Consider the following 25,752-nt stretch of genomic DNA (forward strand, 5'->3'; position numbering starts at 1 on the left):
CACTCACGCTGGCTTCGGGCTCCTTTAAATACCTGGGCATTCACATCACCGATAACACCCTAGACTTCTTCAATAAAAACCTGAGACCCCCACTGGACCGTCTCCGGACGGATGTGAAGCACTGGGCGACCTTACCACTGACACTCCTTGGGCGCGCAGCCCTATATTAGATGATGGCGCTCCCGAGATTTTAATACGCACTGGAAAACAAACCATACCAGATAGCACCACGTTATTTCAAACAAGTCAAGGCGCTGGTCTCCACCTTATTGTGGAGTAATGGCCCGGCGTGCATAGCACAAGATAAGCTGACCAAGGGCTGGTATGAGGGGGGCATCGCGTTGCCGGACATACAATTATATTATTAGACAGCGTAACTAAAAATTGTAAACCAATGGATACACACACCAAGAGATGACCCTGCATTTAGGATGGACTGGGCACAATTGGGAACAGAATGCATGCTCTCACCGCTGTATAATAAACAACAAATCACGCGATTGGTAGGACCCGTAAAACACACAACTACTTTATGGCACCTAGCGCAAGCAAAGCTGGGATGGAAGGGGAAAATCACCAAACTCTCTGGGACACGAAAGCCCTGGGACGCCTGAGGCACAGCAAGGGATTTGCACAATGGGACAGTATAGGCATCTCCACAGTGGGGGATTTATGGGAGAAAGACACTGTGATCGCATTCGCCCAGCTACAACAACAATATGGACTGGGCCCGAACGAGACATATAAGTACATTCAAATCAGGCACGCGCTTTTGCAGGCGATACCGTTGGGTACTGAGGTGCCAGACTCCTCACCTTTGGAAGACAGGCTACTCACCGACTATATACAACAGGGTGCGACCTCGCTCACATACAAGAAGTTGCTCAATAATCTGAAGGACCCCACACTGACACTACGGGAGAAGTGGGTGATATTGATGACACGGAGTGGAATGAGGTGCTAGCATCCCCAAAAGAAGTGGGTATCTCGGCAAAATTCAGATTAGTACAACTCAAGATCCTCCATCGCATTTATTACACGAGATGCATGCTCCATAGGATACACAGGGCACCACACCCCTTTTGTCTTCGCGGCTGCGGGGAAGAGGGTATGCTGTTCCATATGCTCTGGGAATGCCCACGCATACTAGAATTTTGGCGAGGAGTCATGCGCACGGTCTCACAAACGCTGCAAATATCCCTCATACCTGAACCACGTAAATGTTTTTTGAATATCTGGAAACCAAATGATCTGACGAGGTATGGGCTCATCTGGGCCACTCTAGCTATCATGGTGGCCAAAAGGGACATTGCGCAAAAATGGGGCGCCTCAGACCTACCCACGGTAGCCATGTGGAGGAGGAACATGGACTTATTGATGTTTACAGAGAGGGCGGTATATGTGCTCAGGGCCTACCCCCGTAAATGGAACAAGGTGTGGTTAGCGTGGAATGTGTACCGAGGGGACTTATGTGACCCCCTGCCAGAGGAGGAAGATGTAAGCTCGGATGATGAGGAGGACGATGTTTAGAGGGTGGGGGTGAATAGCACAACCCAATCAGAACCTGCGTGTTGAACTGCACTGGTGACACAACTCATGGTTACCTCACTGTACACGAATGGTATCACCTAGCGGACTGCAAGGGCATGGACAAGACTACTGAGTGTGATTGTTTACCTAGACCGCAGTTTTGAGTTATAGTTCATGTTATAATCAGAAAAAATACAAATTGATAGACCTAGCAACCGATAAACACAGGGAGGAATGTGAAAGTGCGATATGTATTTATGAGCCGCCGCCGGACCTCCGGGTTGTCGGCAATGAGGCTGTGTGAGTACGGAACATTATGATGGTAAATGGTTGTAGGATCCTGTCTGTATTCTTCTTCTATGTAATACTTTCAATAAAGGTCTTTTAAAAAAATTAAAAAATGGAGCTTGTAGAGAATTAATATTACCATGCCCCTACAGTCACAGCACCCAAAATGCTTTTTCCACTGTGGCAAGCCTTGCTGTGCTATGTAGAAAACCAAAGTGCAGATTAAAATACTAACATGAATAACTCCAGAAAGGGGCCAGCTGCATAAATAATCTGATTAAATGGCAAAGTCAGATTTTACATTGATATTGAGGAAAAGTATGTTTTAAAAAGTTCCCCCTTACATGCCTGAACTGTCAGAGGGCTAATTAGTGTAAGCCTCTGCCACCTCCCAACCAGTGATTAGCCCTGAATATGTTTGAGAAATGCGTGAATGACTCCCAGGAGCAAACAATGGACTGGCCTGAATGACTCCTCTGAATTCAGCAACAAAAAGCAGAGTGGGTGTTGTGGGCCTCATTTTGACAGCCCAGTCTCAAATCCTGCTTGACAGGTCTGCTAGGTTCACATATAAAATTTGAGACACGTATGAATGGGAGAGAACAGGATACCTAGCCAATTCTTGTGCATACCACTGTCTGGGTGCAGAATAACTCTGCTTGTGTCCTACCAGACATCTATTTATGAGTTTACATATAACACTTGGAGCACACTTGAAAGGGAAAGAACAGGATGCCAAGACAATTCTTGGGTATCCATTTTCTATTTGCTAAAGGACCCTGCTTTTGTCCTACCAAGACCTGGACCTGTTTTTGTCCTACCTGTGTTTGTCCTACTAGACCTGTTCATGGGTTTGTTGTGGGTACGGTACCTGTTCAAAATTGGATTTTAGTGTTACTTTTGAGACAACACTATGACTACTATAGTAATCCAGACACACACACCCAGCCCTCAGATCCCAAGTTTAGTGTGGCTGAAGCCTTTTGCCATCTTGAAAATACCCAGACTCATGGCATTTTGGGCCTCTTTGTAGGAGGGCATACAAGAACTACTGAAAATGTGGGTAGGGTTGGCCCTGGGAACATTTACTCCATTGGCTAAGAAGGAGCCAGGAGTCACCCTCACTCACTAGCTGGTGCGAGAAATAAATATGGTATCTCCAGGCACCCACTTCAGAACACTTTTGTGACCTGGAGATCAGAAGAGGACGACACCTACTGACTGTGACCTGGTAGAAGCTCTGAAGGACTGGACCTGCTCCTTCTTGTACCCATGAGAAAGAAACAGATTCCAAGTTTCAGTTGGCTGACCTCCTGTGTGCTCCTGGATTGGATAAGCTACTCATGTAGGACTTGTGGAACTTGTGTATTTTTTCTGTTAAAGAAATCTAGGGTTTGCAGTAATAATGTGAAGTTTGTTTATAGAAACAGGATTTTGCACTTAATATGAGTGTGATATTAGGTTGGTGACAATGGGTTGTGTAGTTATGTCTACCTATTTCATGCCAGGTTAGTGTTCACTGACCTCATGCTTGAGACATCAGCAATAAAAACACAAGTGGCATTGTGTCGCAGAGCTTAACGAGACTAACAGCACCTTAAAATCCCAGGCAATCCCAGAACATCCAGACTGCATGCAAACAAGATCCCATGTCACATACGGCTGCCGGATGATTAAGTGTCTTGTATACTGTACCCAAGCTGCATAATGCAGCTCATTATTTCCATACTGATCTTAAACTTATCTCTTAACTGAAAATTGCTTTGTTTTCCTTGCAATATAGTATCACTCAAAGCGTCACACATAAGGGCTTTGGAATATTACATGTACACAGTATAACCAGATGAAAATGTCACACATAAGCACCCAAAAACCGGTGAGCTATGAAGTTAATTGAATAAGAATTGTACAACGTATGGAGAGCTACTAAAATTGGCCTGCATACTCTGTTCTTTAATCACCTTAAAAATCCTTCTGGCCTCCACTGCTAATGGACAGACAAGTACAAATATGTGTGTTATATCTTCTGGACTGAAGTGGCATAAGACAAAGGGACTTGTTTCCTTTGAGAACGTCTTTAAGGCTCCCACGGCCCGTTTTATTTTTAAACACTACCCTGGAAATGTAACGTAACCTTCTCAGTTCTGGTGGAAAGTTTCCTCTGAAGCGCACTTTCCTACCCCATAATTCATCCATACTGGTTACTTGATTCAAACATGCACTCGAATTGGAAAATACCAGATCTGACTTAAAGATCTCTTTTTACGTTGTGACTTCCAGACACTTTTTGAATGCGGGTTTTGTTGCAAGCAGCAGTATTGTATTTAAGGCTAGCCTCTTTGCTTAAAATATATAACATCTTACTTCAATTTGCTCAAAATAAATATAGACATTTGTGCATATCCTTTATTCAGTATACTTTACATTCTCAGATCTAATCTCAAAAGTGCGATTGAAAGACTGTCTAACAACCAGCTCTGATTTTATCCCTGCTTTTTTTACGATATTCGTACATTCTCAGCCCTAAACAAAACATATAATACTGTCCTAAATGTAAGAGTACAGCCAAATGTCCTTTTCCTATTACTACGGGGAATTCACGGAGAGGTTCCTGGCAGGTGTGTATCTCAAAAGAACAAAAAGGAGGAGTACTACCCGATGAGGGTATGTGAAGGCTCTTGTCTGAACTCAGGAAGTATTTTTCCTTTGTTAGGAAACCCCTCACTCACCACCTGGTGGTGACTTGCTTCATCATCGGGGCCCACCCAAGTGGCCTAGCGTCACTTGGGTGTGCTTCAACACCTGCAACTGCAGTGGAGCTGGTACTGAAATGTGGGGTGCAAAAAAAGGAATGTGAGTGTTAAAAATGTCCTGGTATTCTTTAGTATAGAGTTTTAATAAAAAAGATACTGGACAAAATTAAAAAATCAGATTGAGATAGTAGTGGGGGAGTTACGGTCCACTTATCTCTATTTTATGTGTTGGTCGACATGTTTCTACCATTAGGGGAAAATCCCCGGTATTCCTCAGGACCAAAAACCAAGGAAGTGGGTGGTATGTGCCCCCTAAAAGACACACCCAGTCCTAAATCCTCGGACAACCAGAAGAAAAATCAACTTCTGGGACGCACACCTTAAATGGAGGGTGCTTTTAAAACAGTGCTAAAGCTCAACTCGAGCTAGCTGTCTTTTAGGGGGCACATACCACCCACTTCCTTGGTTTTTGGTCCTGAGGAATACCGGGGATTTTCCCCTAATGGTAGAAACATGTCGACCAACACATAAAATAGAGATAAGTGGACCGTAACTCCCCCACTACTATCTCAATCTGATTTTTTAATTTTGTCCAGTATCTTTTTTATTAAAACTCTATACTAAAGAATACCAGGACATTTTTAACACTCACATTCCTTTTTTTGCACCCCACATTTCACTACCAGCTCCACTGCAGTTGCAGGTGTTGAAGCACACCCAAGTGACGCTAGGCCACTTGGGTGGGCCCCGATGATGAAGCAAGTCACCACCAGGTGGTGAGTGAGGGGTTTCCTAACAAAGGAAAAATACTTCCTGAGTTCAGACAAGAGCCTTCACATACCCTCATCGGGTAGTACTCCTCCTTTTTGTTCTTTTGATCCTTGACCAGGGAATCAGGAGTATTTCCCGTCCGACGTTCACGGACACAACTCCTTACTCTCCTATTTGTTTTCCAAAAGGTGTGTATCTCATCCACGAATCCAAGGAAATCCACAAAAGTGAATGCCATTTAAGGGGGGGAAGTTTACATTTAAGGCATGTTTGACTTGGGAGTTTGAAAATACCCACAAATGCACATTGGTGTACTCCTCTCTGTCATCTTTACACTCTCGCAATGGTCAGAGATTTACTACACCCCTCCCAGCATTGAAAGGATAACAGATCACTGTCACTCTTGCTGAGGGTATAGAAGAAAAGTTCTCTCCATGGGAAATTTCTATTTAACTCTGCAGAGAAAAAAATTAAATCAAATATGCACATGCACATGCACAGGAGGCTTCATGCCCTCTGTGCAAAGTTCTCCGCTATGAGAACTCCCCGCAGGTATATTAGGAGTCTTCAGAAAAAGAGAAACAGCATTTTAAATAATCCACCTGGAAACCTGCATTAGCTTTGCCGGCATATTACTGGTATGTTTGTGAATAGAGAATTCTGTATACGTACACCCAGGCAGAGATATAAATCTGTCCCTGCACTTTTATGGATTTTTTATTAAATCGGGCCCTCTGTGCATAAAATGCCAATTTAAATAAAAGCATTGTGGGTTCTATATTTTGTGCACTGTACATAAGAATAAAACAATTTCTGGAGGTCATACATAGAAAGTGTTGCTTTTTGCTGAGAACACTTCCAGAGGCCTTCCATATAATTATCCATCTGTATTGATGATTTATTTTTCATGTGATTGCCATTATGATTATTGTTTTGGAAATAAACACTTTTGAATTGAAACATATTCTAATGTTAGAACTTTGTACTGGACGTCGATTGGTGTTTGGCCCCTTATAATGATGTGTTACACCTATTCTGATGATCTGATCAAGCTGAAAGCGCCTTAAGTAAACTTCATCACATGTTTAGTCAATCACCAGTTATGTGGCATCCTTATATCCTAAAGAGGTTTATTATGGAAAGAAATGCTCTGGAAGAGTAATGGGAACAGTTCTGTTACAAGAGCAAGGATGTGATTGACAGGAACATCTGTCTTTTATCTGTCTCGTTTAGTCTCAGATTCTGAACAGGACCACTCAGTGCTTGAAAGAGAACTCTTATCAATGAAGATGGCATTGTGAGCAAGGAAACACAATGGAGAAAGAAAGAGGGTAGCATACACAGGCAGCCTGAATAGGATGGCCCATGGAATGCAGGAAGCACAAATGACAAGAAGATCATGGTAGCGGATATGAGGAAGATGTTAGAAGGAGTCTTGGTGTGAAGAAAGTAGGTGTGGTGTGGATCAAGGAGGCACGGACATGTGGCAGCAGTACGAGTGAGTAGAGTGGGAGCAGACAAGAGGGCAGAAGGAGAGAAAGTGCCATGGCCGATAAGAGTACCATGCCAGAATAGAAGGAGCCAAAGTCACTAAAACAACTCACACAAACACCTGTGACCGATGTGCTGTGTCACCCAAAGCCACGATTCCAGCACCGAGTCGTGGCCTCTGGTAAGTAATTGGGAAGTGGTGGTAGGCAAGGAGCGTGGTAAGTAGGTTGGTATGGCGGCACGGGGAACCAGACAGTCCGCATGCACAGAAGGGGAAGAAGTCTGAGATTATGACTTGGTAAATGCATTGTCGAAACGTTGGTGCTCTGGTGGTGTTGGGCATGATTCACAGCATAAAGAGATTGTGGCAGTCATAAAAAGAAAGAATAACTCAGAGAAGCACTTCTAAATAGCGTGTGAATTTTCATTGAAAGACATAACGGGGAGCTCTTCTTGATATGATGGTCATCCTGTTTGGGAATAAATTAAGTGCTGGAGGAACAGGTCTATGGGTCAAGGAGAAGAGGCTTACTTGTTAGAGTCAGTGGATCAGACCACTCAGGTTTGAGAACTGGTAACACAACTCACATTTAATTAGTGACTGGGGAAACAAGTGAAAGCAGTAAACTAAAGGGTAAAACTGTCCAAAAATGATCTTGTCATATGCATGGCTGGGGCAGGTCTTTACTGAATGTAGGCATTTTTTGATGCGATACCAAAGGGGATGATGGACGGAGCGTTTGAGCAAATCAAACACTCACCCCCAGTCAACTGATCTGGGTTTAATCCATCATCATTCCTAAGCTCACTCCACCAACTCAGTTCAGACATGGCCATATGCAAATCAGTCTGACCCTGTGCCTCGTGGGAACAGTCCAGCCCAAACTGCCAAGCCATGTCTTCCCTGGACCGGAAACAAGCATTCTGGGATCGGTTTCGGGTTCATAACCCTCATCAGCGAGGCTATCTTGAATCCAGTGGCAAAGTGAGCAAGGGACCCACGTCTGGGCATATGTCTGGGCAAAACAAACTATATTTCATCCAACAAGCTATTTTTGTTCCTGGAATTACAGTTCAATGTTATGAAAATATATCACGTTTCAGCTATTTCTCGCTCCCAAAGAGTTAAGACAACTCTAGGTTTGGTTTTATGATCTTTCTGTTGGCCAGCTGTTCATTCCGATTTCCAGGAAAATGCTTTTGCATGTCCCATTTGTGACCAGCATAAATCATTTCACTGTAACAGTTTTGGATATTTGCAGCCTTTACCAGTTAGATTTCGTAACTGTTCATACACCTTCCAGAAGAATACTTTATGATAATGTTTACAGTAGACACCTTATTAAAGATGGCTTCTTTTTGAATTTGTCTAAATTTCCAACAGCTGAAGAAATGGCGAAATGCCTTGATGTGATATTTTTAATGTTCATGGGTATTTCAGACTAATTTCTGGTAGAGACACTCACTATATTTCACGTTTTTTTGGAAGACCATGTGTAAATCATTGGGAATTGAATGAGCCTTATCTTTTGTTTATCAGCCCCAATCTAATGGACAAAATGAGCAAACTAATCACAGCTTAGAGCAGCATTTACAATGCTACAATAATACATTTCAAGACAACTGGGCCTCCTACTTACCAATTGTAGAATTTTCTTACGACAGTGCAACTCATAGCGCCACAAAAGTGTTGTCTTTCTTTTCCATGCATGGATTTCATCCAAATATTTGTCAATTTTCTCGTATTGATCCTTTGGTTACAGCAACCATTGAGTAATTAAATCAACTACAGAAGCATAGACAACTTGTTTCTGAAAGTTTACATAATTTTAATGTTCATATGAAGGAATATGCTGATAAATTAAGATCAAATTCTATTCCCCATTTACCTGGAGAGAAACTTTGTCTGTCTTTTTATTTTCTTCTGTTCCATGCATTGCCCCTTATATTTTGACCATACTTTTATGGTTCCTTTATAATAACCCATCAAAACAATATGGTGGCTTTTCAGTTGAAGTTGTCTCCTCACTGAAAGATTTCTTCTGATTTTCCACTCATCTCAAAAGAAGCCATATGTTCCAGATCATTATCATTGCCTTCCACCTGAACCTTTACCAGATATTGTTCACGGAAAACCTGAATATAAGGCTCAAGACATGATTCCCAGGCGTTTCAAAGTTGACTTAAATTTTTGATCCATTAGAAGGATTATCCCCATAGTGAGTGTTTTAGGAAAGACACTTCCTCGGTATGTGCTTCTTTACTAGTTCACTGCATTTTTTAATGGCACCCTGATAAACCCAGAGCTTCATTAGGTAGGTATGCTGTTACTTTCATACCGAGACCCGTGCTGAGGTGTCAGAATCAATTGTCTGGACTCATCTGGGGATGTTGAGCGAGCACAGAGATGCAAACCCCTGAACTTCGTGGATACACATGCTCTTCATTTCAAGGGGGACCATAAGTGTGAAGAGTGTAGACGCTGCTAGGACAGAGGCTTTAACGTTTTGATGCTTAGGTTAAACAAAGCAGGAAACAGAACCCAATCCTCAAGGTGCAATGGGAGTCACAGTGGTCATCTTCATCAAAAGGGTATTCTTAAGGTGCAATGGGACTCGCAGTGGCCATCTTCATCCAATGGGTATTCGTTCCTTGCGTTGTATAGCATTCATTGCTAGGCAGTTTTTTTTGCTAGGCAGCTGTTCTTCATGTTCCAACAGCCACAACCCTTGTTGCCAGAAGTCTGATTTCTTCGTGTCTTCATGTTAGAGTGATTCAGGATTACGCACACAAAGAAGCATACTGTGTACCATGTAGATACAAACTCTATACTAGCCTTCTGGTTTTATGCCATGAACCCTATCCTGGAGTCACCTGGTGTTGTACTTTGAGCCCTCGGTCTGCCCACCTCATTTAGAGATTCATTTATTTTATTTATTTTGAAAGTTTAATGGAGAGCGAACAAGACCCTTGTGGATATCAGAGCGCTTTACATTAAGTAATGTTCTTTATACATTAATTAAATGCAAGTTAAACACATATACATAACGTCATATAACAGTGCAGTGAAGCAGTAAGGTAAAACACAGAAGCAATCCAGTTGAGGCCGGTAAAGGGTAGATATAATGACTAGTATCTCTAAATGGACCTTTGTCATAGGAAGGATTAGTAGCGCTGGCACGTTTGGTCTCGACATTTCTTTAGGCTATGCTCAGGAGAATTTTGCCATGAGAATCGATTTTACTTCCTTTTTGAAAGATGCAGTAGAAGAGTTAAATCTGGTTTCTTGGGGTTAGGCATTCCAAATCCTGGGCGTCATCCCTGAGAAGGATGGTTTGTAGGTTTTCTTCTTGTTCAATCTTTGCGGTTTCAGTAGTAGGCTTTCATCACTTCTTGAGGATCTTATCCCACCAGAAATCATCAGTTTCTGTGCCAGATAGCTGGGTGCCTTGTGATGCAGGGCTTTATGCATCATACACACTGTTTTCCAATGAATTCTGGCTTCCAGTGGTAGCCAATTCAAGGATTTTAGGTCTGGGGAGATGTGGGCCCTTCTTTTAGACCCAGTGATGAGTCTTGCAGCAGCATTCATTGAAGCTCTTAGACGTGCCGTTGTAGATTTCGGAAGGCCACAAAGACAGAGACTTCCGTACTCTACTCTTGGGATAACTAGAGCTTGAACTGCCTGCTTGAAGTCATTGGCTGGAAGGAAGGGTTTCAGCTTCCTCAGTGTGTTTGTCTGGAACTTTGCTCCCTTTGCTGCGTTGCTAATATGTTTTTGCATATTGAGGTTACTGTCAAGAGTTATTCCGAGAGATTTTGCAGACTCCACAATGGTTGGTTGAACGTTGAGTGCCGTAAGATGTTTGATCCATTCTTGCATAATGGGGACTTTGGCAGGTGGAGCTATTATAAAGAATTCGGTTTTTAGGGCATTCAATTTGAGATGGTTTTCTGCCAGCCATGTCTGGGTATTCCCCAGCCTTGAGTTAAACAGTTTGATGTCTTTTATGGTATGGATCTTGGGTATAGTTGTGTGTGGTCAGCGTACATGTGATATTGTACGTTAGACGTGTGTAGCATTTCGGTGAGAGGTTCCATGAAGAGATTAAACAGGGTCGGGGAAAGTGAGGACCCCTGAGGGACTCCCAACATTACTGGGACGGGTTTGGACATGGTGTTGTTGACCTTGAATTTTTGTGTCCGGTTTTGGAGAAATGAGGTAAACCAGTTTAGGACTGACCCAGATAGACCCATTCTGTGTTTTAGAAGATCTATCAAGTTCTCATGTTTGACCGATCAAAGGCAGATGAGAGGTCTAGTAGGATGAGTAGGCAAGTTCCGTTCTGATCAAGGATTTGTAGCACATCGTCAATTATGTGTGTCATGGCAGATTCGGTACTATGACCTGCTCAGAAGCCTGACTGGTGTTTGTTAAGAAGGTCAAAGTGATCGATATGCCTTGTCAGTTGGTGGTGTACACATTTTTCCAATAATTTGGCCAAGGTAGGAATATTGGTAATAGGGCGATAGTTGTTTAGGTTCGAAGGGTCTGCCGTGGGTTTCTTTAGAATGGGTGATACCTGACCAACTTTGAGGGTGTCCGGGATGCAGCCTTGTTGAAGTGAACTGTTAATGATCTTGGTCGTGAGAGGCAGAATCAGAGGCTTAAAGTCTTTAACAGTGTTTGTGGGGAGAGGATCAGTGAAATGATTAGCAGGCTTCAGGGCACTAAGAATCTTATATATATCTTCTTCAGTGTAAGTAGCAAAGGATGACCAACCTGTGCCATTTTTTAGGTCAAACTTTGGTGAGATTTGGTGTTGCGCCATTGGAAGTGCAGGGGTGGTTTTCGTATAAGGACCAGAGTGTAAGATTAGATCATTGAGGAGGTCCTTCTTGATGTTGTCAGTCTTCTGAGTAAAGAGGACAGAGAATTCTTCACAGTTTGGTTGCGGGCCAGCTACGTCTTGTAGACGTTGAGGTGCATCCTTAGCTTGGATTTTGATTATTTCAAAAAGTTTTGGGGGGCAATTTCTTGCTTGGACTAGTTGGTGGCTGAAGAAAGCTGCTTTAGTGCGCTTGATCTTTCTGAAATATACATATCTCTTTTTTTGTCTTAGTATCTTGAGGTGATTGGCAGATGGGACTAATCTCCAATTGCGTTCAGAAGTTCTGAGAGACCTTCTAATCTCGTTGAGTTGACCATTGTACCAGGGCTTAGAGTCTTTTGTGGAGACTCTCTTTAGTTGAAGGGGGGCTACCTCGTTTATTAAGGAGGTCATGGCATTGAGGTAGTGGTTGGTGAGATCCTGGACTTCGGAAGAACCTGCAGGGGCAAAAGTACGTTATGGCTGGGAGATGGAAATAAGCTAGGATTGAGATTTTTTAGGTCTCTTTTCCATACTTTTGGTCTAGTGGATTGAACTGAGTTAAGTTTCACTGTTTCCTTGATCAAGAAGGTGATGATATGATGGTCTGACCAGTCACAGGGTTGGATCGACTCAAGCTGAATGGAGTCTCTTTTGGAGATTAATATGTGTGTAGGGCTGTTGCAACTTTGGGTGAGGTCTAGATCATCGGGACATTTTTGAGACTATTGACCACTGCATTACTATGGTCGTTCCAATGGAGATTGAAGTCGCCAAGGAATATTTGGGTACTTTGACGTCCATTGTTCATAGAGACCATATCCATGAAGTGTTCGGTGAAGATGAGGTTGTCACCTGGGAGGTGGTAGAGTGTGTAAAGAGCATAGTGGTTTGCAGTTGCTGGAGATGTAGAGGCACATGTATTCGCAAGAAGGGAATACCGGGGATATAGCTTTGTTTACAGAAATGTTGCTACGATGTATACAGGCCAATCCCTCCCCATGTCTTATCAATTCTATCCAGTCTGATGATGTCATAGTTTGGGGGAACTAGAATGTCGATAATTGGTGTGGATGATTCCGTAAGCCAGGTTTCAGTTAACATTATCAGGTCCAGGTCTTGTGAGATAATGAGGTCAGCTATGTCCGCTGCGTGTCTGGAGGCCTATCTACAATTTAGGAGTATGCATTTAAAACGGGGTGTGACGGGGATGAAGTAGGGTCCTGAATGAGCGGGACTCTTCTTAGGTTGTTGTTGATGATTCCTCTAGTGTTTTGTTTAGTAGTCCTGTGAGGGTTCGGGGGATGGTGGGGATAGTCAATGCAGTGGTGGTGAGGGGGATCGCAAGAGAGGGTTCATAAGAGTGTAGAAGAGAAAGTAGATCGCTCTCCGAAAACTGATTGGTGCTTCGGATTGGGCGGGTTGAGGTATTATGGGAGGGAACTGATTTTCAGCTGGGTAGAGTGAGTTTCGAGGTGAATGTTAGGTGTTTCGGGAGCTTGCTTGCTTGCTTGCTAGCTTGCTTGCTTGGGAGTCTTGTAGCTCTAACGCCCCATGATTGTCTCGATATCACCTCTTTAAAAGCTTGGAGTTCTTCTTTGATTTGGTGAAGTGCGATCAAGATCTCATCCAGTCTGGGGTCTGGAGGGGTTATGAGTGTGGTAGGTGGCTGTGTTATGAGTGTGTATGGCTGCATTGTGGTCTGATCCAGTCTGTGTTCAGGTGCCGGTATTAGTATAGTCGTAGGAGTGGATGTAGATGGCTGAGTTACGGGTGTGGCTGGCTCGGGTGATGGTGTGGATGGGTGAGTTATGGATGTAGATGGCTGAGTGATGGGTGTGGAAGGCTGGGGTGTGGGTACCGGGAGTGTACTCGGGTGTGATGAGTGATCTGAGGGCTGCGTGTTATCTAAGTGGTAATGGGGTGTCCTATGGTGTACCAACCACTGACCGGGGGGGCGGACTGGAATGGGGAGAGTGCGTGCTAAGAGTAACATTGTGCAGCAAGGATGAGGTAGCAGTAGAATTGGTTATGGAAGGGATGATGTTAGTGGTGGGGAAGCAATGATCGAACGCGGAGGGGAATCAATATCTATAGGGGTGCATATGCTGTCTCAGTCGTGCTCAGAGGAAGTAGAATATGTAAGTTAGTCGGCGTGGGAGTGGCATGAGTCTCCAGTGTGAGAGGTGGTCGGTGTGATGGAGGAGCGCAGATGGGGGGAGGGTTTGGTGAAATGACGTGCAGTGTGCTGGGGGGGTGGTCTGGAAGGAGGTGGTGTATGATACAGAAGCAAGTAATGGGCGGTGAAGTGGTGGGGCATGGCTGTCAGACGGGATTGGTGATGTGATATTTTGTGTACTGGTGGTGGGGGTAGTTTGGGTGGCGGTTTGGGGCTTAGCCACTTGTTCTTTAATGATGGGGAAGATGTTATCTAGGAGACTTAAACTACGGTCTGTGGATTGCATGAGTATGGTTCCGTTATTGTAGATGGTGATGGTTGCTGTCCCCTGGAAGAGCTGGGAGGGGGAAATATAAATAAATAGACCCTGCGCATTTTCCTAGAGGATGAGGTTGTGAATAAGGCTAGGAATGCTCTCCTCCATCGCGCTCTTTGTTTCTTGTGGAAAATGACATCAGAGGTTGTGTTTCCGTTGTGTATTGAGAAATAGGGGTCAGCGATGAGTGTTTCAGGGTGAAGTTTTATCAAATTGTGCTTGAATCGTTTGGCTGATTTTCTTGAGAGGTTGGGGGGTAGATGATGGTGTAGGTATGTGTGCCTGTGAGCTCCATGCTATGTTGGTGAGACGATAAGGGGCACAAAAGCGTGTATGGGGCTTGTGAGGGGTCAGTGCTGTGCCGCGTGATGGGCTAGGGGAGGTGGATGGGTATGGGAGGGGGAAATAGCAACTAAGGAGATAGGCAGTCCTTGGAATATTCTCTCCAACGGCTTGACGGAGTAGGCGCCATTGGAAGAAGAGCATTATACCATTCACTCTATATCAGGGTGGATGGTGTACTGTCTATTTTTCCTGTCTATTACCACCAGGAAAACCCTTGTGGTGAGAAACAGAAAACAAAACAAAATTACTCCGTTACCATGGGAGAAAACTCCCAGAGTGAGGGGGTCATCAGTTTATTATGTTTTCAAAAACAAACCCAGACTTTGGAAGTTTTTTTCTTAAAACAAAAAGCATTTGAAAAGTTTGACAAGGTCATTATAGTCGTCCATAAAATATTTCCTACATTGACAGGAACCGCCATGATAGTGTTTCCTGGTATTGTAGAGTGTTGTCTGTAATTTCCTCCACCATCACTATGGAGTAAACTTTGCCTGTCAGACTCTAAACCCGCCTCTTTGATACTTCGCTTGACTCATATGTGGGGTGAGGTATTAGTTGTGGTGAGGAAGTTATTTGCAATAATCTGATGTGAAACACATAATACTAAATGTATATTTCTTATGTTATAGATAATGAATTATGTGAACTTAACATTATTCAGATCACAGAATCAACTTGCAATCTGCCAATCGCCAGAGCCCCAGTGCACTTGCACCGTAATTGAGATGGGGCAAGTGCATTGTAACGCAAGAATCAATCCTGATCTGAAACACTACTGTACTCATTACAGTTCGGGGTAATCTATGAGTTGGTTCTAAAGATTTTTCCTTTCTTCCAGCCTTAGGAAATCATGAAATTGTCAGCAATCTCAGACAATGGGCAGTTCAGAGATTATTACTATATCATGTCACATAGTAGAATAAGTGAATTGTAATCTTGCTGACTATGAGCTAAAAGAGTGATCTCTTGTAGTTCTCTGCGCTTCCACATTTAGGTTGAAACTGCCAGGAAGATACAGCAAGGTGTCTCAGTTTCACTCTCGCTTGTACCATTCTGCTTTGCTGTGATCTACAGTTGACCAGCATACTGATCTAATACTAATCCTCTTCGTAGTCACTGGTGGGTGCAGAGTAGTGTGAATGTTAGCTTTGCTCCTGTTGGATACAAATTCCCAGTTTGATGCAACTGTGACATGAGGGAATACTGAGAGCTTACCAGAGGCAGCTGTAGTACAGAGGAGCATGGAGCACTCCACGGACTTTCCATCCACACTTTGTCATATGCAGAGTTCAGCCTATTTAGTTGCAATTTTTGCCCCTTGCTTCTACTTTATTCCTTAATTTTTGCTTTCAGCTGGCTCACTTGTTTCTTCTGAAATCTATTCCTGAATTTGCCTTGTTCTTGCTCCTGATATCAGGAGGGGTTTGATGCTCCAGTGTTATCTTCATAGTCAACCAAGATCTGCAAGATTGCCAAAGGAGGTTTAATTACCTTAATTTGTTTCTGCTCCTAACTGAGATGACACTCAACGCCTTTCATGTGTATTACTCTGTACAGGGTGGGACCAAGGTTACTGGGACGAGTCACCCTTTTTCAGGGCAATAAAGAAAGGACCTCAACAGACCTTCACCACGTCTAGACATGATTCCCATGATTCAATTAGCGAATGTATTGCTCAGTTTGGGTGAGTATGTTTGAATACCTAGGAGGTGGTCTGATAGCCTGCTATATACGCAGAAAGAGAACTGGGGCCAGTTCATAAGCAGGTAGAAGTCCATTTAAAATACTCCTGGATTTTTTCCAAATAATGAATTGAAGCACCCATAGAGCCCTAACATGAGTGGCAAAGTGGATAGCAACTATTAAAATGAATGATTTAGATGGGGTACCCAATTTCTTGAACTTAGACCAAAATAAAAGTCGGTCAACCGGGTAAAAGACCAAATTGAAATCTATAAACCATAACTAAAGCGAATGACCTTTGTAAAATGTATATTCTGCATAGAGTATGCAAAGTCAAGGTTTTATCCTGGGTTGAGGACTGTCTCTGAAATCCAGATTTCTCAAACAATACATTTGAATAGGCCCATCTTTGAAATAGCGACAAAAGTTACTTTGCAAAGATTTTACCTGTGACATCATACAGGGAAATTAACTGGTCATATTCTGGATACCAAATCCTGCCTTTTTTGATGATTATGAATTTCTGGAAAACAGTTGTCAAAATGTTGATCTACTGTTTGGAGTTCTGTTAAACTACACTGACTGGAACGCCAACTGTCCCTTGTACCCTTAAAGGTTTGAAGCTTTTGATTAAATTAATAACGTACAATTTTCTTTGAGGAACTACATCATACTATTTTACATAGTCTTTTTTACTGATATCCGATCCTTTTCATGACCATCAGGAGTATTGATGCACTCTGTTTCATCAAATTGGCATGTTGTGTTTTTTCCTTTGGTGCACAAATAATTCAACTACAAAAATTCCGAATATTCTTGTAATATATTTTCTTATGGCCATAGGAATTTGCAACCAAGCCTTTTCAGTCTTATCTGCTTTTAATAGCTAATTTTGCTGTTTCTATAGTTTCTGTAATGTATTTGTTCCTGACAATGAAGTTGTTTTTTTCGATATGGTTGTCTTGTTTGTTATCCCTCTTATGTGCATTTTTAGTTTCTTAACATCACAGCTGTTATCTTCTGCTTTTCTGGAAATTCATTGAGCCTTGTTTAACTGTGGAATCCATCAATTAGGCACATAATGCGAACATAAATTGAGTGTAGTCTGCTACCATAGTGCTGGACAGCTGCACTGGATACAACTTGCATCTAAAAATGGTTGGATTTGTAATGTCATGAGATTTGACAACTACAGTAGAATCTTGGCCGTTGTTTAATTACAAAATTCACTAGGAACACAGGTGGGTTTTTGAGAATGAGTGAAGCTTTCACACATTAAGAGATGATATATTGAGCCTTAATATTGACAATAAAACATACCAAGGGATTCCATCCATGCAGATAATCAATATAATCAATATTCTGCAACGTTTTTTTAGGTAATGCCAATAGAATCACTGAGGAGTGTTCCTAAAATGATTAGATGATCTTTATAATACCAAGGTGGTAGTATGTTCCACATCACCAATTAGGATTGATCAGATAGTATGTCAGTAGGGTGTATTTTGAGTGGTACACAGACTGAAGACCCCCTACACAGAAACGGCCTATGGTATATTCACCCAGAATCACCTAGCGTTCAGAAAGCAGCTTAAAACGTGGATATTTGACAAATAATCCTCCTCCCCTTCCTAAGCGCCTTGAAACCCTCTGGGTATGTAGTGCGCTATACAAATCTTATGACTTGACTTGACTTGACTATATATGGAGCGAGCTAAAAGAAGATCTACAAGGACTCATTCATGTTTGAGTAGTTTGCTTTTATCAATCACAGAGTGATCAGTGATTGCCAAATGCAACTTGACGCCTTTTGTGTCAGATAGTTCCTGCTCAGTTTTTGAATTTTTATTTAGAAGTGTGGAACTTAAAGTTGTTTGTGAAAGAATTGTTTGCCTCTTAATTGCATATTCCTTCCCAGAAAAAATCTGTAATTGCCTGCAACCTTTTCTTTCCGGTGGAGGAGGAACACTTTGCAAGCTTTCACCAGCTAAATACCCAATCCTTACAAGGATTCATTTTTAATGCTTTAATTTAACTTACATTTATTTTGGTGCGTTTTTTCCCCAGTGCTTCATCACATGCTATTAATCTTGAACGTAACTGTCAGAATTTACTGGGCCAACAGTGCCTGAATTTGCAACAGTGGGCATTGTTTTGATAATGAAGACCCTATTGAGGAAAATGAAATTTTACATGGCCAATATGTCCCCTGCGTGTACCCCAAAGTTTAGTGTATGTGCATGTCACCCATGCATTTTCCCTCTATGGCCTGCAATAATGATGCCTCTGCATTTACGTCCTACATTAGGATGCCAGTCACCAAGTCTTCCATAAAAGAAACATTAATTCTGCACTGAGGCCCATATGGCCCAGGTGTTTGCATTGTACACTTTTAATATATCGCGAAGAACCCATTTTTCCATTTTGTGGCTCAGTCAGCCAGTCCCCGAATTGAAGTTTCATGCCTCCAGACACTCTGAGGGTTGCAGCTACGTATCCCTGACCTTGTATACTTTTGGCTAAGCCGAGAGGGGCCCAGCACGGGGAGCCAAGACAGTATTTTGCACAACAGTTATCTGCTTGCTCTACGGAATCACATTCCTGCCTGGTGAAGAAGGTAAACAGAACCCGTCTGCAAAGATAGGGCCTAGCCTTTCTGTCTCCGTTTAAGTGATTTGCAGAGCTCGCATCCATAGAAAGCCCAAGGCCCCCTCGCAATGAACGAAGAAATATATGCCCACACTGGCTCTTGGTGATGAGCGACCTTTGCTTCAGATAATGCATCCCCGGACTTAAGATATCAGATAATACCAGACGTGCTGGTCGCCCTGACACTGAAGGCCTCACTACTAGACTGAAAGTCAGCTCCCCCCAGTTACACGTCAGTTGCACGTCATGACCAAGTTGCGCACACAAGTAGGGCGTAGTTCAAGCTGGCCATGCAACCCCCCTCCATGTATCCACCCACCTATGACTCACCTATGACTCCTCAACTGTACGCCCTCGTGCACGCCCACATGTTCTTATCTCTCTTTCTCTTGCTCTGCCTGGAGCGCTCCTCCCTATATGTGAAATTGAATGTATAAATATTGTACTCTGTGAATAAAGTTTAGAAGACCCTTCCTGAACCTTAGTGGTTATGGAACCGATTCTCCCCTAACTCGAGTTATTGAAATAAAGCCCTTTTGAATCGGACATCACGGACTCTGCCTCTCACTTTATGTATGACCTTTTGTTTATTTATAGAAATTATGACAGGGTAATACTTTATTTACCGCATAAATCTGGCGCCCGAATAGGGACAAATCCCCTTCCCCACGCGCCGGCGATGTAGGTCCAGCCCTTGCCCCCTTCTACAGCCGTGACGGACTTCAAAGTGTACACGCCAGCGGGACTTCCCGCTTACTCCCTCAGGCCCACGGAGGAGACGGACTGCGACCAGGCATCCACACGAGGCGGTGAGGATCGCGGATCATCCCAACCAGAGCCCAACCCGTGAGAGAGCAAGGTCCGAGCTTTCCAGAGGTCCACCTGTTCCGCGCATGCGCAGTATCAAGTATCCGAGGCCTTCAAGTTCTGCTTCCCGGTGAGTACCACTATGGGGAACGCATAAAGTTCAAGACGGGTTCATTTATATGGACACGGTAAAGACGGGTTCATTCACACGAACACGGTAAAGACGGGTTCACTTTCGTGAACACGGTAAAGACGTGTCTCATTTATGAACACGGTAAAGACGTGTCTCGTTGTACTGTATTCCAGTGCATAAAGTTAACTGTTTTCAAGTATATGTTTTTAACTACATGTATCAGTTAAACTGTATCTGTTTCAGTGTTTTAGTGTGTCAGAGTGAATGATTGTTTCAGTCAGACTATTTTGGTGTGTATTGTGTTTTCGTTAAGTTGGTTGGTAAAGTTGAAACCAACTTTTTAATATGCCACTGTTTTCAAAATTACGTCAGATAGGAACCAGAAAAGGTATACTAGAAGAGCCAGTTAACATCCCGCCTAGAGACACACCTGGTCATTATATGTATAATAAGCACGGGCTTGATGCCATATTGTATTTAGACTTATGGGTAGATTACACAAAGGATTTAGAGGAAAAGTACAGATGGCCTGCCTAGGGAACGTGGGATTCTGAATGCATTATGAGAGTAGAGGAAGCGCTATGGAAAAAGAAATCAAGACCCTCTCAGAAAGATGCCATTGAGTTATGGCGCAAAGAAGCACATAGGAGAACAGAGAAAGAATTCAACAAAGCAGAGAGAACTAAACAAGAAGCGGAAAAAGCCAAAGAAAAGGAACTGCGGGAGGAAGGGGAACGGGTCAAAGCTGAACAGGCTGATAGAGAAAGAAATGCCGTCGTTGCTGGTATTTATCCCGTCCTCTCAGAAGAACTAGCTAGAGTGACCCCCTCAGAAACACCCCGTAGATCGCGAACGCCACCACCTGTACCCTATAGAGTACGTAGAATAAAGCCGACAGCATCAGAGGCGTTTATTTCCTCCTATCTAGCAGAGTCCCCACCGGACTACGCAAACGCAGATTTCCCTCCGCCCCCACCAGCGGATCAGCTCCAACAGCTCCAGCAGCTCCTGAAAGACGACCAGGGGCCCGGGCCATAGGGGGAGGGGGGCCTACTATAGACGTAGCAATCCCTCACTGTATATATGATCCAGAACCAGGAAAGGGCTCAATGTTCGTGATTTCACTAAGACTAAGACAGGCCGTCGCATATTTGGACAAATTACCAGACATGAAAGACCACCTAGATAAAATATATTGTTTCATTAAAACGGGGGAGGGACCCGAGAGTATAGCACAGGCCGTGCAAAACAGAAAGGTGGGGGTTAAGAACCACATCCTCCGTTTTATTGTGAACTGCCTGATCAGAGAAAGAGACGAAGGAGACGGGGATGTAAAGCCTGGTTTGATAGAATGGAGTGATCACATAGATGCCGGTCGGCATGATAAAACGGGACAGACAGATAGCATGATGAACAAAATACGAAAGGAAATATTAGCAACACACAAAGTAGAGTCTGACGAGAAGGGTGAGTCATCATCGGAAGAGGTAGACGAGGCGAGGGACAAGATGAATTATGTAGGTAATGCACGACGGTTTGACAGGCCCAAGTGCCTCGACTACCGTAAACAGGGGCCGGCTATAAAAGAAAGATATTCCCTTGAAAATCTATTCCAAGCTACTGAAAAAGCACTGTACCGACGGATAAAGAACGAGCGATCTCACACCCCACACGAAATGGAGTTGGCCCGGTCAGCCACCCAGTGGGTGTCCAATTCTAATATATACAGCAATGATATAGTGGCCCAAACATTCTTGAGCCTTCCGCCGAACGAACAGCGTTTGGCCGGTATTTACATGGTCCAACATTTAATAACGTTGTATGAGCATCAATATTCCGATCCCGGTCACTTGTATAAATTACTGGACGACATACTTCTAGACAGATGGACAGGCCTGGGTACTGACTTAATTAACGTTATCCTGGATCAACGACATAAGTACTTAAATTCTCTGACCACATGCATGCTTCCCGCCCCACACCACGACAGAAAGCACCTATACGTAGACAGACAGAACCCCCTACGAGAGGTACATCCCGTCAAAAATGCAAATAATGAGTTTCAACGGGTGTATGTTTACACCCCCTTAACGAAATTAGAAATACTGGAAATGAAAAAGATGTTGCAGTCCCATGATAAAGACCCGGGGGGTTTTCACAGAGAATTAAAAGACATTCTCCGCATCGGAGATTATACGTACGCTGACATTCTGAAACCATTGAAAGTACTATTGCCAGCAGGCATTTATGAAAAGCTTAAGGAAAAAGACTGGGAGGTGGGAGAGAAAAAGTTAAGCTGGGAAGCATTGGAAACAGAGGATAAAGGCAGGCTCCCGGGGGTTGGTCTTGGGGACAAAGCTAAAGAACTACATGAACTCCTAATACAGGTTTTGCCGAGACTATTGATTACTAAAAAGGAAGACTGGGATGCTATTTCAGCCTGTAAACAAAAACAAGATGAGGACACAAGCGATTTCTATTCTAGATTCGAGAAATGCTTTGCTATTAATAGTGGCCTTAAGCCCGGTAGCGAATCATATCCCCATCTTTTCGTGAGCAAATTAGTAGAGAATTCCCAACCCCAGATCAAGAATAGAGTACTGAAGGTTGAGAGTACTTGGCAAGCAAACACCCCTTCACAAATGTTGCAGATGCTACAATATCACCAGAACAGGATTAGAGAAGAGCAGGATCAGGAAAAGAGACGCATGAAAGAGACAAAAATGAAGGTGCTGGTTGCCCAAACGGTACCGGCAAATACGAACAAAAATGGCACGCCACCTGTCAAGGGGAACTGTAATTATTGCAAACAACCAGGTCACTATGTAAAGGAATGTGCTGTCCTGAAACACAATATAGCTACAGGCAGAACAAAAGAACGACCACACACTCCTAGGCAAAATAGCACACAACAGAGCACACAACAGACAATAGCGACTTTTCCACCCCCACCACCGCCTGTTCATGCCACACCACAAATGTATCAGTACACGCAGTCATACTATCCAGAATACCAAGCATTCTCATGAAACAGCCTTGAGAGGGAAAATGGCTTGCCCCTTATTCAGGTTCCTGTAGATCAAGAGGGTCCCTATGTACATGGTCGTGTACTGGGACAGGACAGAAAGTTTCTGATTGACACAGGGGCGAGCAGAACTACCATCAGCCATGACGAGGTTCCAGGGGCACCTCTCTCGGGCTCACAGAATGTGTCCCTGGGATTTTCAGGAAAGCCTATTGTTAATGAAGTATCGAAACCAGTCTCCATCTGGGTTGGTCCACTGTCACGTACCACAGATTTGCTACTTACTAAATCATGTCCAGAAAACTTACTTGGTATAAAGACATTAAAAGAGCTGGGAGCAGTTATCTGTTATTCTCCAGAGGGAGTGCGACTGTACTTACGTGATTTTAAGGGTCATTATGTGTTGACAGATTTTGACCCCAGACTCCAGAATGTACCACAGCACCTATGGGCACAAGGTCCGACTGACGTAGGTTCCATGAACATAACACCACACCGGGTCACTCTCAAAGCAGGAGTAGTACTACCACGTATACGACAATACAAATTACCACCTGATGCCGAAGTGGCCTTATTGAAAAATATTGACGAACTCATTGCACAAGGGGGGGTGATGGAAACTGACTCGAATGTGTGTAACTCACCTGTCCTTCCTATCCTTAAACGATCAGACCCTAATGCACCACCAGTTTACAGACTAGTTGTTGACCTTCGAGAATTGAATAAATGCGTAGTCCCACAATATCCAGTGGTCCCAGACATTTCTTCATTGCTGACTGCTATTGATTCTGAGGCAACATTCTTTACAGTCATTGACTTGAAGAATGCCTTTTTTAGCGTTCCAATTCATCCAGACAGCCAGTATCTTTTCGGATTCAGTTTAAAAGGACGCAGTTTTAAATTCACGAGAGCACCCCAAGGTTTTACAGAGAGTCCTAGCATTTACAGTCAAGCGTTAAAAAGACAGCTGGACAGTATTAATATGCCTACCACCACAGCACTGATTCAGTACGTTGACGACATCCTGATTACAGCACGATCAGAAACAGACTGCGAAGATGCATCACTGACGGTTTTACACTTCCTGGCAGACAAGGGGCACAAAGTGTCCCCTTCAAAGTTACAATTCTGTGCACAGCAAGTGGTGTACCTTGGACACTTTCTGTCCAAGAGGGGTAGACAGCTGACACAAGAACGTATTCAGTTAATTTCTAACCTTTCACAGCCCAAGACACAAAAGGAAGTACGGGCCTTCATTGGCCTCACTTCATACTGCAGGCAGTGGATTCCCCAGTATGCCTATCTAGCTAGACCACTCATACAGTTGGCAACACAGGAGGCAGCGTCTTCGACTGTCCTCCCTTGGACACAAGAACACACCTTGGCATTTGAAGAATTAAAAAGAGCCTTATGTCAAGCGCCAGTTTTTGCGACTCCTAGTTACAGCAAACCCTTTATGCTTTTCGTAACTGAACGAGATGGAACAGCATTATCTGTCCTCACACAAGATCAAGCAGGAAAACACAAGCCTTGTGCTTATTTTTCTAGTACACTGGACCCAGTGGCCCAGGCTCTGCCTGCGTGCCTGAAATCAGTTGCAGCAACAGCCCTAGCCATAAGACAAAGTGACTCGATAGTGCTGGGACACCCCCTGACAGTACAGGTACCGCATGCAGTGGAAGTTCTCTTGAACAGGACACAGACACAACACTTGACCGTAGCGAGACTGACAGGATATGAACTGACGTTATTTCAACCACACATAGAGATCAGACGATGTAACATTCTTAACCCTGCTACACTTTTGCCCTCAAGTACAGTAGACACCGCACCACATGACTGTGTGGAAATAATGAATATAGTGACGAAACCAAGACAAGACCTGACAGATGTTGCCCTTCCAAACCCTGACCTGACACTCTATGTAGATGGATCATGCATGAGAACGAGCACAGGAGAATTAGTGGCAGCATATGCCGTTACCACTGCTACTGAAGTCATAGAGACACAAAGAATAGACATACTGTCAGCGCAAGCAGCAGAGCTCATCACTCTGACACAAGCCTGCATAGAGCTAAGCACTTGAAAGTGAACATTTACACAGATTCACAATATGCTTTTGGCGTAGTTCATGATTTCGGAGTCTCTGGAAGGAGAGAGGTTTCTTGACCTCTCATGGGGCCAAAATTCAGCACGGCCCGCTTATTCAGGCCCTGTTGGAAGCAATACATTTACCTGCAGCCATAGCTATCCTGAAATGCAAAGCACACACCAAAGATACAGACACCATTTCCCAGGGTAATGACCTGGCAGACCGAACTGCTAAACTTACAGCCCAGACGCCAACAGACACGACAAAGACAGAGGTACCATTACTGACAAAAAGTATGACAGTCAGGGATCCTTCTCAAGATGTACTCGACATACAGACACATGCCACTTCAGATGAAATAAAGAAATGGACTGAACAAGGAGGGGTCCAGACTGACCAAGGTTGGATGACTAAGGGCAAACCAACATGGTTTCTTCCAGATTCCATGGTACAAGTGATCATAAACACAGCACATAGTCCAGCACACTTGGGAGAGAAGGCAATGATAGACAGCTTACAGAATATCTGGTTTAATAAGCACCTGCGTGCAGCAGCGAAACAAAAAGTAAGAACATGTATGATCTGTTGTCAGTTCAATCCAGGTAAAGGCATCCCGGTGGAACAAGGCAGATTTCATCCTCCTGACCACCCTTTTGAGGTCCTCCAGATGGATTATATCCAAATGGACAGATGTAGAGGTTACAAGTATGTCCTGGTAGTTGTGTGTGCACTAACTAGATGGACAGAAGCGTATCCAGTCCCAGATTACACTGCTGTGACAACCGCCAGGCAATTGGTGCGCAAATTCTTCCCTAGATA

Source organism: Lissotriton vulgaris, chromosome 1_1 (assembly GCF_964263255.1).
Source record: "Lissotriton vulgaris chromosome 1_1, aLisVul1.2, whole genome shotgun sequence".
Classification (NCBI taxonomy): domain Eukaryota; kingdom Metazoa; phylum Chordata; class Amphibia; order Caudata; family Salamandridae; genus Lissotriton; species Lissotriton vulgaris.